Below are 15,370 nucleotides of genomic sequence, written 5' to 3' on the forward strand. Positions count from 1 at the left end.
TATTTGGCAATAACAACGGGGACCAATACTATGTAGGCTAACAGATACATTGGACCAATAGAGCTTTTGGATATGCGTAGAACGGCTGTGACGAAACGGTGTGGAGGAACAGGAAGTGACCGGAAATAATTGATACGGGCGGACCAGAATGGAAGCAGCCCGGGTTATATACGCATAGGGAAAACAGTGAGCGAGGAGTGGTTCGAGTGGTATTAAAGCGGATGGACGGACCAAATGGAGAACCATTTGGTTTCAGTGTACGCAAACCACGTGGTTTTGTTAAGTTAAAAGGGATTGGCTAATTCTTAGTAGAAAAACGATGCTAACGTTTGGTCTGGCGCAGTCCGGATTTATCGGGCCGGGAGCCAGGACCGCAGTGACGATTTATGCAAGATTAAATTCTGGATTAGGTAAGGCCTTTTAGATTCTTTATGGATGATACAAGGGGAGGCCAGGGTGTAGGAATAAGTTAGAGTATGGCCCAGATTTATTTTAGATATATCTATTTTTCTCTCTTTAGTGAATTGGAAAACTAATCAAGGCTATGAACAGTGGACTAGAGATTGACATTTAGATATGAAGATTGACTGTGTATGATTGGACAAACAGCTCGGAATAAATATCATTGGTAAGATAGGATGACATAGATAAATTGAATGCAGGGGTTGGAGGAATCTGTTTGTAATATTGGAATTACATTGAAATATCGCTATTCTCTTTTAGATAGATTCGGGTCAGTACAATAGAGAAAATAAAGAAAAATCAAGTTTGTGCAGAGCTAGGAATAAAGAACTGCTGTGGACCACTATCTTGGTGAGATATTGAGAGGGGATATCAGTCGAAGGATTTATTTGGTTGGATTTATTTGGTCTGTAATGATATACAGAGATGAAACTTATGTGAACTTAGAATTATGTTTCTTTGAATATAGAGTGACTAAGGGGACATTCGTTACTGTGTGGACAGCGCACTACAAGGACGCGCTCACCGGCCTAGGAGACAGGCGACACCGGACCTCGCCGCACCCGCTTCGCGGGTGCCGCATCGTTGTTGGACGCTGCAAGGGGCATCCGCCCAAGTCTTTTGTTGGAAGTTTGCTGGTCAGTGGTAGAGGGCTGCAGGGCTGCGAGCGTCAGGGACTCCATTACCCAGGAGTCCCTGCCAGACCGGCATCAACTTCCGGTCCGCTCTCCCTGGCGGCCGCCCACTGAAGGACCTTTAAAAACTTCAACTTCCCCCAGCACCAGTGGGACATTCGTTACTGTGTGGACAGCGCACTACAAGGACGCGCTCACCGGCCTAGGAGACAGGCGACACCGGACCTCGCCGCACCCGCTTCGCGGGTGCCGCATCGTTGTTGGACGCTGCAAGGGGCATCCGCCCAAGTCTTTTGTTGGAAGTTTGCTGGTCAGTGGTAGAGGGCTGCAGGGCTGCGAGCGTCAGGGACTCCATTACCCAGGAGTCCCTGCCAGACCGGCATCAACTTCCGGTCCGCTCTCCCTGGCGGCCGCCCACTGAAGGACCTTTAAAAACTTCAACTTCCCCCAGCACCAGTGGGACATTCGTTACTGTGTGGACAGCGCACTACAAGGACGCGCTCACCGGCCTAGGAGACAGGCGACACCGGACCTCGCCGCACCCGCTTCGCGGGTGCCGCATCGTTGTTGGACGCTGCAAGGGGCATCCGCCCAAGTCTTTTGTTGGAAGTTTGCTGGTCAGTGGTAGAGGGCTGCAGGGCTGCGAGCGTCAGGGACTCCATTACCCAGGAGTCCTTGCCAGACCGGCATCAACTTCCGGTCCGCTCTCCCTGGCGGCCGCCCACTGAAGGACCTTTAAAAACTTCAACTTCCCCCAGCACCAGTGGGACATTCGTTACTGTGTGGACAGCGCACTACAAGGACGCGCTCACCGGCCTAGGAGACAGGCGACACCGGACCTCGCCGCACCCGCTTCGCGGGTGCCGCATCGTTGTTGGACGCTGCAAGGGGCATCCGCCCAAGTCTTTTGTTGGAAGTTTGCTGGTCAGTGGTAGAGGGCTGCAGGGCTGCGAGCGTCAGGGACTCCATTACCCAGGAGTCCCTGCCAGACCGGCATCAACTTCCGGTCCGCTCTCCCTGGCGGCCGCCCACTGAAGGACCTTTAAAAACTTCAACTTCCCCCAGCACCAGTGGGACATTCGTTACTGTGTGGACAGCGCACTACAAGGACGCGCTCACCGGCCTAGGAGACAGGCGACACCGGACCTCGCCGCACCCGCTTTGCGGGTGCCGCATCGTTGTTGGACGCTGCAAGGGGCATCCGCCCAAGTCTTTTGTTGGAAGTTTGCTGGTCAGTGGTAGAGGGCTGCAGGGCTGCGAGCGTCAGGGACTCCATTACCCAGGAGTCCCTGCCAGACCGGCATCAACTTCCGGTCCGCTCTCCCTGGCGGCCCGCCCACCTCCCAGTACGCGGGTATAACTACGCCCAACCTTCCCGCAGCGCGGGACGCAGCCCGGAGCAAAGACCGGGCTAAGAGCGGGCCGTTTGAGGCCGTTCGAGGACGGCAGCGGACGGCCCCGGCCCATAACCCCTGGACTGCCGTGTTACAAGTAAGATAGGCATAATTGTGTCTGGGTTTCTGAATACTCGTACTCTCTATCTGGGCGGATTATCTAGCGACAATCGCATTTGTATAAAGAGTGTACTCAGGTCCGACTATAGAAGTTGGTGTTAGCCCGGAAATCATGGCTTTGAGATCTGGTAAAACTCGTAATGTCCAAATCCAAACACCCACAGGAGTGGTATCAGGTCCATTAGACTCTTTTATCACACGAGCCACGGGTATCCTTGAAAAGGAAATTGCAATGGTGGAAAAGCGTCTTTCCTTAGATTTGGTCAGTGGAAAACGCTCTTCATTAGGTAGGTTGGCCAAGATCCCCAGCCCCGTGCCACCTGCACAAGCACACGCAGCTTTTAACTGTATACACCTAGACACCACGGAAGCTATTGTTCATATGGATAGCGAGGAGATAGATCCTCCCGCTCACACCACACTCTTTCCCAAACATCCCCTGGACGACCATGAAGTAACAGGAGAACTTGGAACTCAGGATAGTCATAACATCAAACAAAGCTCTGATTCTGTCGATTTATCCCCTGACTCTCCCAAAGTAGATTCTAATGTCCCAGTTCACACAGATTCTACAGGTATCGACAAGGGTTCTAGGAAAAGAAAACAAAACTCCAGTTATAAGGGAGGGAGAGAACCTAAGATGCTGAAACTAAAAGACCCCGTTGGCAATCCTATATTAGGATTAGACCATCCAAGCGGAAAACAATGCACAAATGCACTGACTAACACCTTATGCCCCTCCCTTATCTCTTTAGGTTCCTCAAACCCATGCCCAACATGTCTAAGCAGTGATGATTCCTTGCTGGCAAAGATGGAGGCTCTAATGAAAAACCTCCTTTCACCTGTCTTGGAGAGGACCAGATTAATGACACTGCAAATAAACTCTCTGGAGGCCGTAGTAAACGCGAACTCTGCTATATTATTGTCCTTATCAGACATAGATTCCGGGTCAGCTAAACCTTCCCTATCATCTTTAGCCCCAAAAACAACTAATATTCCATCTAGTCTCGTTGATAACAATCACAATCCACCAGGGCCAGTAATAGACAACCTTAACTCTAATAAAGGGGGTGCTTATAAAAATTCCCCAAATAAGGTATCAAAGGCTGTGCCCCAACGCTCCCATATGACAAAGCCTATGAATAAAACCCCCGCTAGACGTCAATCTACCAAACCACCCCCTCAGGTAAAACCCAATACTGTTTCCCAGAGCCTCCCTCCCCATAGGCCCCCAGCAAATCACGAAAATATTTTAAATCCCCCGGCAAAGAAGCAACCCAGGCTTCCTACGCCGCGGGTTGATATCCCCATAGAGGCAACACCTTATACCATGGTGCTGACTGGTGTTGCCCCACTGCCATCTGGTAAAAGGGAGACTCATGATGACCTGCGCAATAAGGTTATCTTTTGGTTGAATAAAAATAGACCCCTGCCTCCATCCTCGCCAACAGAAATCCTATTTGTAAGAAGGGTTGACTGGGTGGGCCAGAGTCCCAAGGATTTGGAGGGTGATTGCATCTTAATATCGTTCAGGGACTCCTGGGTGGTGGACACAATCTGTCGTGAAGCTAGGTTTGCCAGACAGGGGGACGTTCAAACTTTAGACCTTTCCTATTTCTATCCCCAAAGACAGGCTCACTCCCAAAAGGCCCCCAAACAGGGACGAACCATCACTAGGAACTACCCCATGACACCGCACCTACCAATCTTTCCACCACTACTCAACCGCTTTGGTCCACTGTCTGATTTGGAGGCCATTGATTGACTCCATAAATCACCCCAAACACCCGATCCCGTAGAAAAGGCCGCCCCTGGGGTTGGAGGTAAGAGGCAGGGTCAGGTGCCCACCCAACTTACAGTCATGGCAGAGGAGTGCAAAAGGGTCTCAGTTCCAACAGGGAGGGACACACCATCTTCAAGGGAAGGGGGAACCTCTTGGTTGTTGGTTGAACATAGTCTCATGGGGGGACCAGAAAATGGGCTGGAAGCTGGGATAGGACAGGACAGGCTTGCAGCCTCCGAGGTGGTGGCCTTCTCTAAGGTACCCACACCGGAAACTCTTGCCCTAGTGTCCTGGAACATTGCTGGGATTAAAAGTCGTATCCATTCTGGTGACTGGCTCGAGTTCATGGATAAATACGATGTCATCCTACTCCAGGAAACCTGGGCTGCCGACCCGTATTTTAAGCAGGGCTATGTAAATTTTTATAAAGCAGCCACTCGTAATGTTATTGGGAACACCAAAGGGCGAGCCTCCGGGGGGTTACTGATCTGGGTGAGACAATCCCTGGGTTATTGTATTACGGAGATAAGTGTATCAAACCCGGATCTCCTTATTGTTAGGCTGAGAAAGTCTGGCCATCGGGACTTGATTTTGCTAAACATATATGCACGAGGCCTGCCAGGTGGCCGTATGCCACCATTGTTGGAGGTATTAGAATCTGTTCTGGCAGCCCTTGACTGTACTAATGTTTGCCTGCTTGCTGGGGACCTAAATTGTTGCTTTGAACCCCTGTTAGACCCTGGGGACTGTTGGGGTTCTGTGGAGGACGCAGTTTGGGGCATACCTGAGCTGTTGATTGTTAAACCAGTACCTGCCACAGAGGCAGCGGTGAATTGGACGGCCTTTTGTCTTAACAGTGGCTTTCGGGCCTGTAATGGCCGAACCAAATCAGACCAGGGAGCCAACTGTACTTTTGACAACGGGCTAAGAAGAAGCCGTATCGATTACATCTTGTTGAAAGTAGAAGATTGGTCTCTGATGCTGGATATGGAGGTAATCCCCCGCCCAGAAAGCGACCATAATCCCTTGAGTTTGCAATTAAAGTTGCCAGGTCTAGCAAGATTAGAGGAACCCGGTATCACTCAGACAGGGGACACCTACCTAACTAATGATAGGAAGAGGGTAAAATGGTCCAAAATTGAGGGGGATGAGCTATTGAGAAACAAGATTACTAGTGTGGTTAACAATACTTTTAATAAAATGCTGACCCACGCAGAGTTGGGGGATAACACCAGAGAAGCTGACCTTATCTTAAATCTCCACAATCGTTGCTTTGAGGACTTAAAAATCCTGCTTTCGCAACCTTGCAGACAGGGAAACAATACAGCACCTACTCGTCCCCACAAATGGTATAACAAAAACTGCAGGGAAGCTCATACTGCCCTAGTTAAAGCTGTTAAGTCTCGGAATGCAAGCTTGGTGAAAGCCGCCAGATCATCTTACAGGAAAATACAAGGGGAAGCCAAAAGGGAGTGGGAGGACAAATACTGGTCCGACCTCTTGGAAGCCTCCATGTCTAATAACCCCATCAAATTTTGGGAAATAGTCAAGTGGGGGAAGGATCCGGACGGACGTATCCCCACAAACCACGTGCCCCCCAATGAATGGGTGATCTTCTATGCATCTCAGTTCTGTGCAGTTAACCCTATCCCTTCTATTACATCAGAAGAGACTCCTCACCCCACCACCCAAAGTGAGATTATCACCTTCACAGAAGGAGAGGTCGAGCTCGCATTAAATTGTACCACGCGAGGGAAAGCGCCAGGTATGGATCTTATACCTGCCGACTTGTTTAAAGCTAACCCTGCCCTGTGGATACCATACATTGTCACGGTGGCAAACTCCATAGCCGCAGGTGCAGGCATACCCAAATCTTGGAAGGGGGCGGAGATCCTGCCGATTTACAAAAAGGGCAATAGGTCTGATCCGGGTAATTATCGCCCGATTAGTCTTATTGACTCTATACAAAAACTTATCGCTCGCATGGTCTTGGGCAGGGTCCAAGGATGGATTGAGATGGAGGACATCTTATCCCCAATGCAGGCGGGCTTCGGATCGGGAACCAGCACCATCGACCAGGTGTTCAGATTTTGTCTGATCTACTGGAAGGTGGTGCTGCTTGGCGGCGGTACCATCTATGCAGCGTTCATCGATCTGAAGTCCGCCTTCGATCTCGTACCGAGGGAGAAAATGTGGGGAGTATTGAAGACTTTAGGGATGCCAACAGAACTGCTTGACTTGATAATCAAATTGCATAAGGACAACTTTGCAAGGGTAAGATGGGGTGGACAGGGCCAGGTGACAGAACCCTTCCCAGTCACCCGTGGTGTCCGCCAGGGCTGTGTTTTGGCACCCACTCTTTTCCTGTTGTTCATTGACCAAGTCGTAAAATTCTTTGAATTGACCCCAACTGACGCCCCCATGCTGGCAGGACAGCGATTCCCAATGCTCATCTTTGCTGATGACACTCTACTCCTCTCCAGAACACGCAGCGGACTACAGCGGGCCCTGGACCGCTTTGAGGAGTTCTGTGTCATCAGCGACCTTAAGGTGAATGTTGGGAAAACCAAATTCATGGTGTTAACCAAGAACCACCCTGTCCGGAGTACAGTTAGTATGGGAGGAGTTAAACTGGACCAAGTAGAGAACATGACATACTTGGGGGTTATGCTAGATAGTCGCCTGAAATGGAAATCACAAGTTGATGCTCAACATCTTAAACTTGCCCGACTTACTGGCTGCTTACTCAGTGAGCAAAGGAAATCTATTACAAAGCGGGTCACACCAGCCCTCAAAATCTACGACGCAAAAATCAACCCTGCAATTCTATATGGTGCAGATCTGTGGGGCCACAAGGATCTGACGGGTCTGTTTAAAACACAGTGCAAGTTCCTCCGCAACCTTGTAGGCTTGCCACAGTCGTCCCCCTCTATCCCCCTTTGCTTGGACTTAGGATGCCCTCCAATTAATGAGTTGGCCAGATTTCGACTGGTTGCCTTCTGGAGGCGCCTATGGACCTCGCCTGACCTCATCCTTTTTGCAAATGGGGTAGTAGAAGTAAGGGCAATTAGTGGATCGGAAAAAATTCCCTGGCTCCGAACGGTCAAATCCATCTTGACGGATATGGGCTTAGAGCACCTTTGGACATCCCCAGCAGCTAGTATTTTTCCAACTAAACTGGCATTTAAAGAATTTTACTGGTCCACGCTTCGCCTGAACAGGATAAATGCCTCCTGTTCTACTAGTCTTACTGGTAGGTTTCTCTGTTTTAAGCTGGACCCCATACGTGAACACTATTGGGACACGATTTCCAAATCCTTAGACAGGAAACTTTTCCACCAGTTCCGGGTGGGCACATTGCCGTTGAATACTTTCACGAAAAATTGGTCCTCTAACACCTTGGACCAATGTAAATGGTGCCCAGGCCAGAAGGAAACAGAGGGCCATTTTCTGTTTGCTTGTCCCAAATATCATGAACCAAGGGCCAAATGGCTAAAACCACTCTTTCAGAGCCTGCCCATAAGAAAATCAGAAGAGGCTATCCATGTACTAAAAACTAACACACTTGAAATCATCACTGTCTGTACTGCCAAATATCTGGGCTGGGCGTGGATACTCAGGGCAAAACAATAGCTTAAATCTGCACAGTATGAATTTACTTGAATTTATCTGTAATCTCATTCCCCTTAGGGGAATTTGTTTGTTTCAGGATTGTCTACAAACTATTTAATTCCTTTTTATGTATGTGTATTTATTGTTCATTAATTATTGCTTGTAATATTGTCTTTTATGATTTTTTTAACAATCGAAATAAAGACTTTAAAACCTGAACCTGAAACCTGACTAAGGAGAGTTGCAGAGTATAGGAAGATTTTGGATTCCTTTGAGGATATGAAGATTTTTTGATCAATAATCCCGGTGATTAATTTAAGGTGAGCATCCTTTAATCAATATAGAAGGTTTCACCCCATGGGTGACATATAACTGCTCTAAGTATAGATGAGGGTGAATGAGGGATATTCATGCAAATGATAAAAGTTCTCCATGTCGGAAGCAATATGTGGAATTCACCAATGACCTGTATATTATGATGAAACAACGTGGCTTAAATTTCATGCCAAGATCTATTTTACCAGTGTGTTAAATAGGTAGGGTGATGTCTTTATGTGGTCAATGTATTAGATTTATGAGTTTTTATGTTTACACTGTTTTCTCATTTTACAAAATTGTTATATATGATCAATGTCTTTTGAAAGTAGAATGAAATTGTATTGAGCTTTATTCATTATTTGTTCATTTCTTCTTGTTTACAGCGCTGATGATGTCCCGGATGGGGACGAAACGCGTTGGCTGTTAATTTGGCTGTGAATTTGTCAAAAATAATATTATTTGTACTGTTTATAAGATTGATTGCTACATCTTATGGAAGCTGATTGGATTGCATATACTCTTCAGTATAAAGAAAAAAACAATGATAAAGTTGTGGATTTGTTGAGATTAACATGTGTACAAACTATAGATATTTGCCAACTAAGAGTAGGCAAGAGATACATTAATACCTTAGATTGGACATACTCCCTTCAAGATTTAGGGGGTCATTATGATAGCGGATTTTCCGCATCCTCAGGGCCGGCGGAAGCCACCGCCGGCCCCGAGGATGCGGAAAATCCGCAGCGGACTGACCAAAGACCCACCGCCAGATTAGGATGGCTGGTGGGTCCTGGTTTCCGTCCGCAGCTTTTCCGCCGCGGTCGGCTTACAACCGCGGCGGAAAAGCTCTAATATGGTGACGGTGTCTTCCAGACACCGTCCACCATATTAGGATGGCCAGTAAAGTATGCTTTTCCGCGGCCGTGCAAATTCAAACATGTCTGGATTGAAAAAAATTAGCATATCTTTTAAGGCTGTATATCAAAGATTACAGAGAATTTGGTTCCTACAAAAGGTACTTTGGTCAGCTCTGAAATGTGGCGTAATGGCATAAAAGCCCCTTATGAAATTTATGAAGTTAGCCATTGTTAATTAGTCCTTGACGCTGCAAATTTTTAGCTTTTGATATGGAGTTGTACCATCAGGATGTAGAGGTGGTAGTGAATTGAATAGCTGCTTAAAATTCTCACACGCACAAGGTTCTGATTAGTAACCCATGTAAAATAAAGCAAAATGTGCTACTATGAACAAATGCATTGAAGACACTCCTTGTCTATTTCATATAGAAGTTTGCAATGCAACTGAATGGAAATAAATCCTCCTAAGCCCTATTTTTGTTTTAAAGTCTCTCTACGTTTGCTAAATAGTTACCAACTGATAGCATTATTTGATAGTGCAAGAAATTGTTTACCAAACCTCTCCGTGTGAATCTACACAAAAAAGTGGTTCCTTTGAACCGGTTTCCAGCTAAAGAAATCTAGATATTCAAAAGTAGCTTCTACATAAATAAATACCAAGTGTACTTTGCATTTATTGACTTAAGCAGTACCTTTGACAAAGTGGATACATCATTTCTTTGGCTCAGGTTAAAGGCAGTGGGAGGTCTCAGAACCCCTACTGAAGTTGGTAGTGGAGCAGCTCAAAGACTTGGGTCAGTATTAAAGTAGATACATTCTGTAATAACCTGAATGCACCCCAGCACTGCATTCTTGCCCCTTTACTATTTTCTCTTAAAGTAGCCAATCTGCTGTTTTTCCTGGTCACACTGAGATTTGTCACTTTAGCTTTTTTTATGTTTGTGAATTGCACTGTTTTGACTGACTTAATGTCAATAGGTTTACAATCAAAAGTACTATATATATATATATATATATATATATATATATATATATATATATATATATATATATATATATATATATATATATATATATATAAAACCTTTGAAACTTTTATCAGTCTTGGAAATAGCTGAGCAATGATATTTGTCAAAATGCCAGTTGCCCCCAGAGAAATATTTGTTTCTGAAAGATAAAATTACGGAAAATGTGTGACGTTGCCTTTCCTTGCAGCTGTATTTTGGCTGTTCATTGGTGTGGAAATTGCATGTGGAAAAATATCTGTTGTATCTATGTCTTTAAATATGTGCATTCTTTCTTGAGAATGCAGCCATGTCACCCTGGAATTCCTTATGCCTGTCAGTTGTTCTCCAGGTCTTGGATGTGGATGACTTGCCTCCCTGTTGGGCTAATAAACCTCTTCTAACCTGCTTCCTGTGTATTGCATCTTTACAATACTGGCGACGATGAGCCCAGCAGGCGATCATGAACCCAGCGCTATGAAGATCTCCTTTTAACTAAGATTTCCATTTTTTTTTTTTTTTTTTTATAAAAACCCTTGTTTTTCCCTTTCTACATTGTGCCCTACGAGGAGAATTTGATTGGCGGCGCCGGCACCCAGCGGAAGGTACAATTTCGTTACTTTTGCCAAAATTGGATTATTTGATGAAGTATCCCTACCTCCGTTGCTCGGCATCTTTTAAATCCTGCACGAGCTGTTCTGGTTCCATTGGAGCGTGCCTGCCACGTTTTCTCTTCAACGCAGATTCGTCAAGCCACACGTCACACGCAACGTGTTGCCGTGGTGATAAACAAACGCGTTCCTGCTTCCTAACGCGTAATTCTGTCACCTAGCAACCGCGTGTTTGCCGGCGCGACGCGTCTGTTTCTCGGCCATTTGTGAAACGCGTTGAAGATTTTCCGAAGTACGTTATGGACACGATTTCACATGCCTTTGTTCTTCATTTTACTAAATCTTACACGTCGGATTGAGGCAAGTCATATATTTGTTTAATGCAGTTTGACCTTGGATATATTTACCAGACTGATTGCAGTTTGACCTTTTGATGTGTATATCTGGCTGAAGCAGTTGAAAATCAATTTCGATAGTTGAACTTACCGTTTGGTGATTCAAGTTTAAATCTCCAAGTGGAAATAGCAGTACGCAGTGTGCAGCAGCTGCAGTGAAGTTATTAGAAGTACTCCAGTGAAAGAAAGTAAAGAAGTATTCCAGCTGCAGTGAAGTTATTAAAGAAGTATTCCAGTGAAGCGAAACAGGCATGGCACACTAAGGGAAGTTGTGGAATCTCTTTTGTTGTTATTTTAACTCTTTATTTTGGATTGTTATTTTAGATTGTTGTGTTAGCTTATTTAGTTAACTTGTTGTTTTAGTTTGTTTAGTTGTTTTCTTTCAGCATGTCGTCTTCTACAAGTGGTATGAATCGACCTCCCCAGTTTTTAAGTGAGCAGGGAGAACCTATTTTACTGTGGAAGAAATGGAAACCTATTTTTGATTCTTACTTACTTGCAATTGGCGGAGAGAAGTTTTCTGCTGTCAGGAAACAGGCTGTTTTGCTAAACAACCTTGGAATTGAGGGAAGAAACAATTATGACAGTTTAGATCCGATACCTATTGGCAGAGGTGCTGGTGAACCTTCGGATGTATATGAAATGAGTGTTCTTCTCCTTAAAAATCATTTTGGTGCACGCATTAACGCTGTCATGGAGAGACACACGTTTTTCATGCGTGTTCAAGCTAAGAGTGAGAGATTTGGGAATTACGTTGCAGCACTCAAATCCCTTACACAGACTTGTGAATTTGAACTTTCAACTGACTCCCTTATTCGTGATCAGCTCGTTCGTTGCACAAATGATCTCAAAATCCAAGAGAAACTGCTGTCCAAAAATCCCAATTTAAAAGAGGCTATACTTATTGTTGAGAGTGTTGAACATACCTCTACTTGGGTCAAGGAGATCAGAAAGGGCCCTTCTCAGAATGATCCTGTTTCCAGTGTCGGTCATGAGCATCGACAAATTCTCCAACCGGAGTGTAATGTTGCTGTTGTTAGTAAAATTTCTCCCAAACAAGAGAAAACCACGTTTAAGACTGAAAAGCCTAAACAAAACTATAGCGGTAATAGTTTTAATAGGGAAAATAAATTTAGATGCCCCAGATGTGGTAGTGAGAAACATGGACCGAACTATCCGAATTGTTTTGCTAAAAGTACTGTTTATAGAAATTGTGGGAGGAAGGGTCACTATGCAAGGATGTGTAAAAGTAACAAAGTTAATTGTATCGATGATGATGAAGCTTATTCCCAGGATTCCATTCATTGTATTACGGATGATGTTATCAATGGTGTGAGTCAAGTTGATGATGATATTGTAGTTATGCCCTCTTGTGACATTCAAATTGCCAACAAAGTTGTTCCCGTGCTAGCTGACTCTGGTTCTCTGTTTACCCTTATCAGTGATAAGTTTTGGTTTGCAAATTTTGACGGAGACAAGATTAAACTTATAGCTTCTGATATCAATCCTGTGGGGTATGCTAAACAGAAGATTGAGGTATTAGGATATTCCATCCAAACCATTGCATTCAAAGGCAGGGAAACTGTTGGTAAGGTTTATATTGCAAAGAGGGGAGATAATCTCCTTGGTTGGCGTCACCAAAGGAATCTGGGGATCACGTTGAATCCCAATGCACCGAGCAGGTTATGTTAGTATCTGATGTGGGTGATTTTTCAGATATTCTTGAGAAATTCCCTGAAGTTTTTACTGAATATCTGGGATTACTCAAAGGGTTCAAAGACAGGATAGTTTTGAAAGGTAATGTTAAGCCCGTGGTGCATAAGGTTCGGAAGGTGCCCAACCTCATGTTGAAACCTCTGCAAGTTGAGATTGACAGGCTATTGAAACTTGGTGTTGTTGAGGAGATAGAATCCTCAGAATGGCTTGCGCCGATTGTTTTGGCACCTAAGGACAAGGGCACCAAAATTAGGATGTGTGTGGACCTCAGGAGTCTAAACAGTTCTATTTGGGTGGACAGGCAGCCTTTGCCTAATATCAATGAGATTTTGACCAAGTTAGGTGGTGCTACTCTGTTTAGCGTTATGGATTTGTCAGCAGCTTACCACCAGGTTCTTTTGCATGAGGAGTCAAGACATTTGACTTCCTTTGTTACTCCCATCGGTGCATACAGGTTCATTAGGATGCCTTTCGGTTTAGCCAGCGCTGCTTCCTGCTTTCAGAGAATCATGAAAAATGTTCTTTCTGGTATTGATTGTGTCCTCTTTTTCCAGGATGACATTTTGGTCCACGGTGTTGATGTTAGCAGACATGATGTTGTCCTTTTTGCTGTTTTGTCTAGACTCAGGATGCCGGTCTGACCCTTAAACGAGAGAAATGCAAATTCAGGGTTAGATCGTGTCTTATTTGGGGCACAACATATCTGGGGAGGGCATCAGTCCAAAGATTGATCTTGCAGAGGCCATTCTTCAAGCTCAACCTCCTTCTAACAAGGATCACGTTAAGTCTTTTAATGGGTTATCGGAGTATTATTCAAAGTTTATTCCAAATTTTGCTAGCGTTATGCAACCTATCAGACTTCTCCTCAAAAAGGGTGCTGTTTTCGATTGGAACAATGAGTGTTCTATTGCTTTTGACACAGTCAAGTCAGAGATTGCTAAGATGCCTACTTTGGGGCATTTTGATGTGCACAAAAAAACCATCTTATCCACTGATGCCAGCTTACGTGGTTTGGGGGCTGTGTTGGCACAACTCGTGGATGGTTCGGAAAAAGTTATTGGTTTCGCGTCACGTTCTTTAAAGGGTGCAGAGGAGCATTATTCGGTCATTGAGCGTGAAGCTTTAGCTAGTTTTTGGGCCATCAAACACTTCAGATTTTATCTGTGGGGCCTACCGTTTGTAGTAAGGTCTGACCACAAACCTCTTGTGCAGCTGTTCTCTTGTAGGAATGTCGAATGTACTACCCCCAGAATTAAGAGATGGGTTGAAGGACTCATGGAGTACAATTTCTGTGTTGAGTATTTACCTGGTCCCAAGAATGTTCCCGCTGATTTTCTTTCTAGGTTGCCTGTTGATAAGTTGGTCACGTATGATCCTGATGCTTCCACTGTTTCATGGGTGAGAGAGTCTGCTTTAAATGAAGTAGAATGGAAAGGCTGTTTTCCTGATGATCCAGCTAGGGATTTTATTTTGGAAGCAACGGTCAATGGTTGGCCTGCTTTGAAGGAAGTTCCTGATCCTGCCAAAGTTTTTTGGAATGTAAGGGACGAGTTGAACATTGTTCAGGGTGAATTGTTTAGGGGCGACAGACTGATTCCCCCTTCTGGTATGAGGGAAAAGATAATCAACCTAGCTCATGAGGGACATCTAGGTCGTAGCCTCACCAAAGCAAGGGTTAGAGAATCCTATTGGTGGCCTGAGTTGGACCGTGAAGTTGAATCTGTTGTCAAAGACTGCCACATTTGTGCTGGTAACGACAAATCTAGGAAGGTGAACACCGCACCTCTTTCTCCTGTTGCCATTCCTGAACGACCTTGGTCCAAGGTTGCTATTGATATTGTTGGACCCTTTGTGAACCTCTGACTTTCTGAGAGATTCGTTGTTGTCCTTGTAGATTACACTTCTAAGTGGTTGTCTGCTGCCTGCATGGGAACTGTATTAAGTAGGAATATCATTGAGTTTCTTAAGGATGCTTTTACCTGTGAAGGGGTTCCGGACACTTTGGTTTCCGATAATGGTGTCCAGTTCACCTCCCAGGAAATGTCTGACTTTCTTAAAGATCTTTCCATCACCCATCATAGGACTGCCCTCTATTCTCCACAGGCGAATGGTTTGGTGGAAAGCATGAATAGATTGATTAGAGCGTGTGCCCAGACTGCCTTGGAGAGAGGACTTCCCCTGAAACCCATTCTCAGAGAAAAATTGTGGGCGCACAGGAACACTCCCAATAGTGTGACTGGTATTTCACCTTTCGAGAAACTCAGGGGCCGAGTTGCTGGTTCAAAGCTCAATCCCTTGTGGTTGTCTATTAAAGATAGAGGCGCTGTACTCAACGATTCCAGGTTAAGTAATTACCAGGACGGATACAAGCGCAGATATGATGTATTGAAGGGTGCGAAAGATCCTTTTTAGAAAGTAGGTGATTTTGTTTTTATCAAAAAGGGTGTTTGGTCCCCAAAGGGT

The 15,370-nt window shown here is 45.2% G+C and overlaps 1 protein-coding gene across 1 annotated transcript in view; it reads left to right on the top strand.

Annotated features, from left to right (window-relative positions):
- The window catches only part of POLR3H (RNA polymerase III subunit H), a 103,798-nt gene that overhangs the window by 13,029 nt on the left and 75,399 nt on the right, over positions 1-15,370 (top strand). The window contains exon 2 of the mRNA XM_086963501.1: positions 8,211-8,326. The gene's annotated coding sequence lies outside the window, so the exon portion shown is untranslated. The remainder of the gene's footprint in view (positions 1-8,210; positions 8,327-15,370) is intronic.

The sequence above is a fragment of the Lissotriton vulgaris genome, chromosome 1_1, assembly GCF_964263255.1.
Source record: "Lissotriton vulgaris chromosome 1_1, aLisVul1.2, whole genome shotgun sequence".
In the NCBI taxonomy this organism is placed as follows: domain Eukaryota; kingdom Metazoa; phylum Chordata; class Amphibia; order Caudata; family Salamandridae; genus Lissotriton; species Lissotriton vulgaris.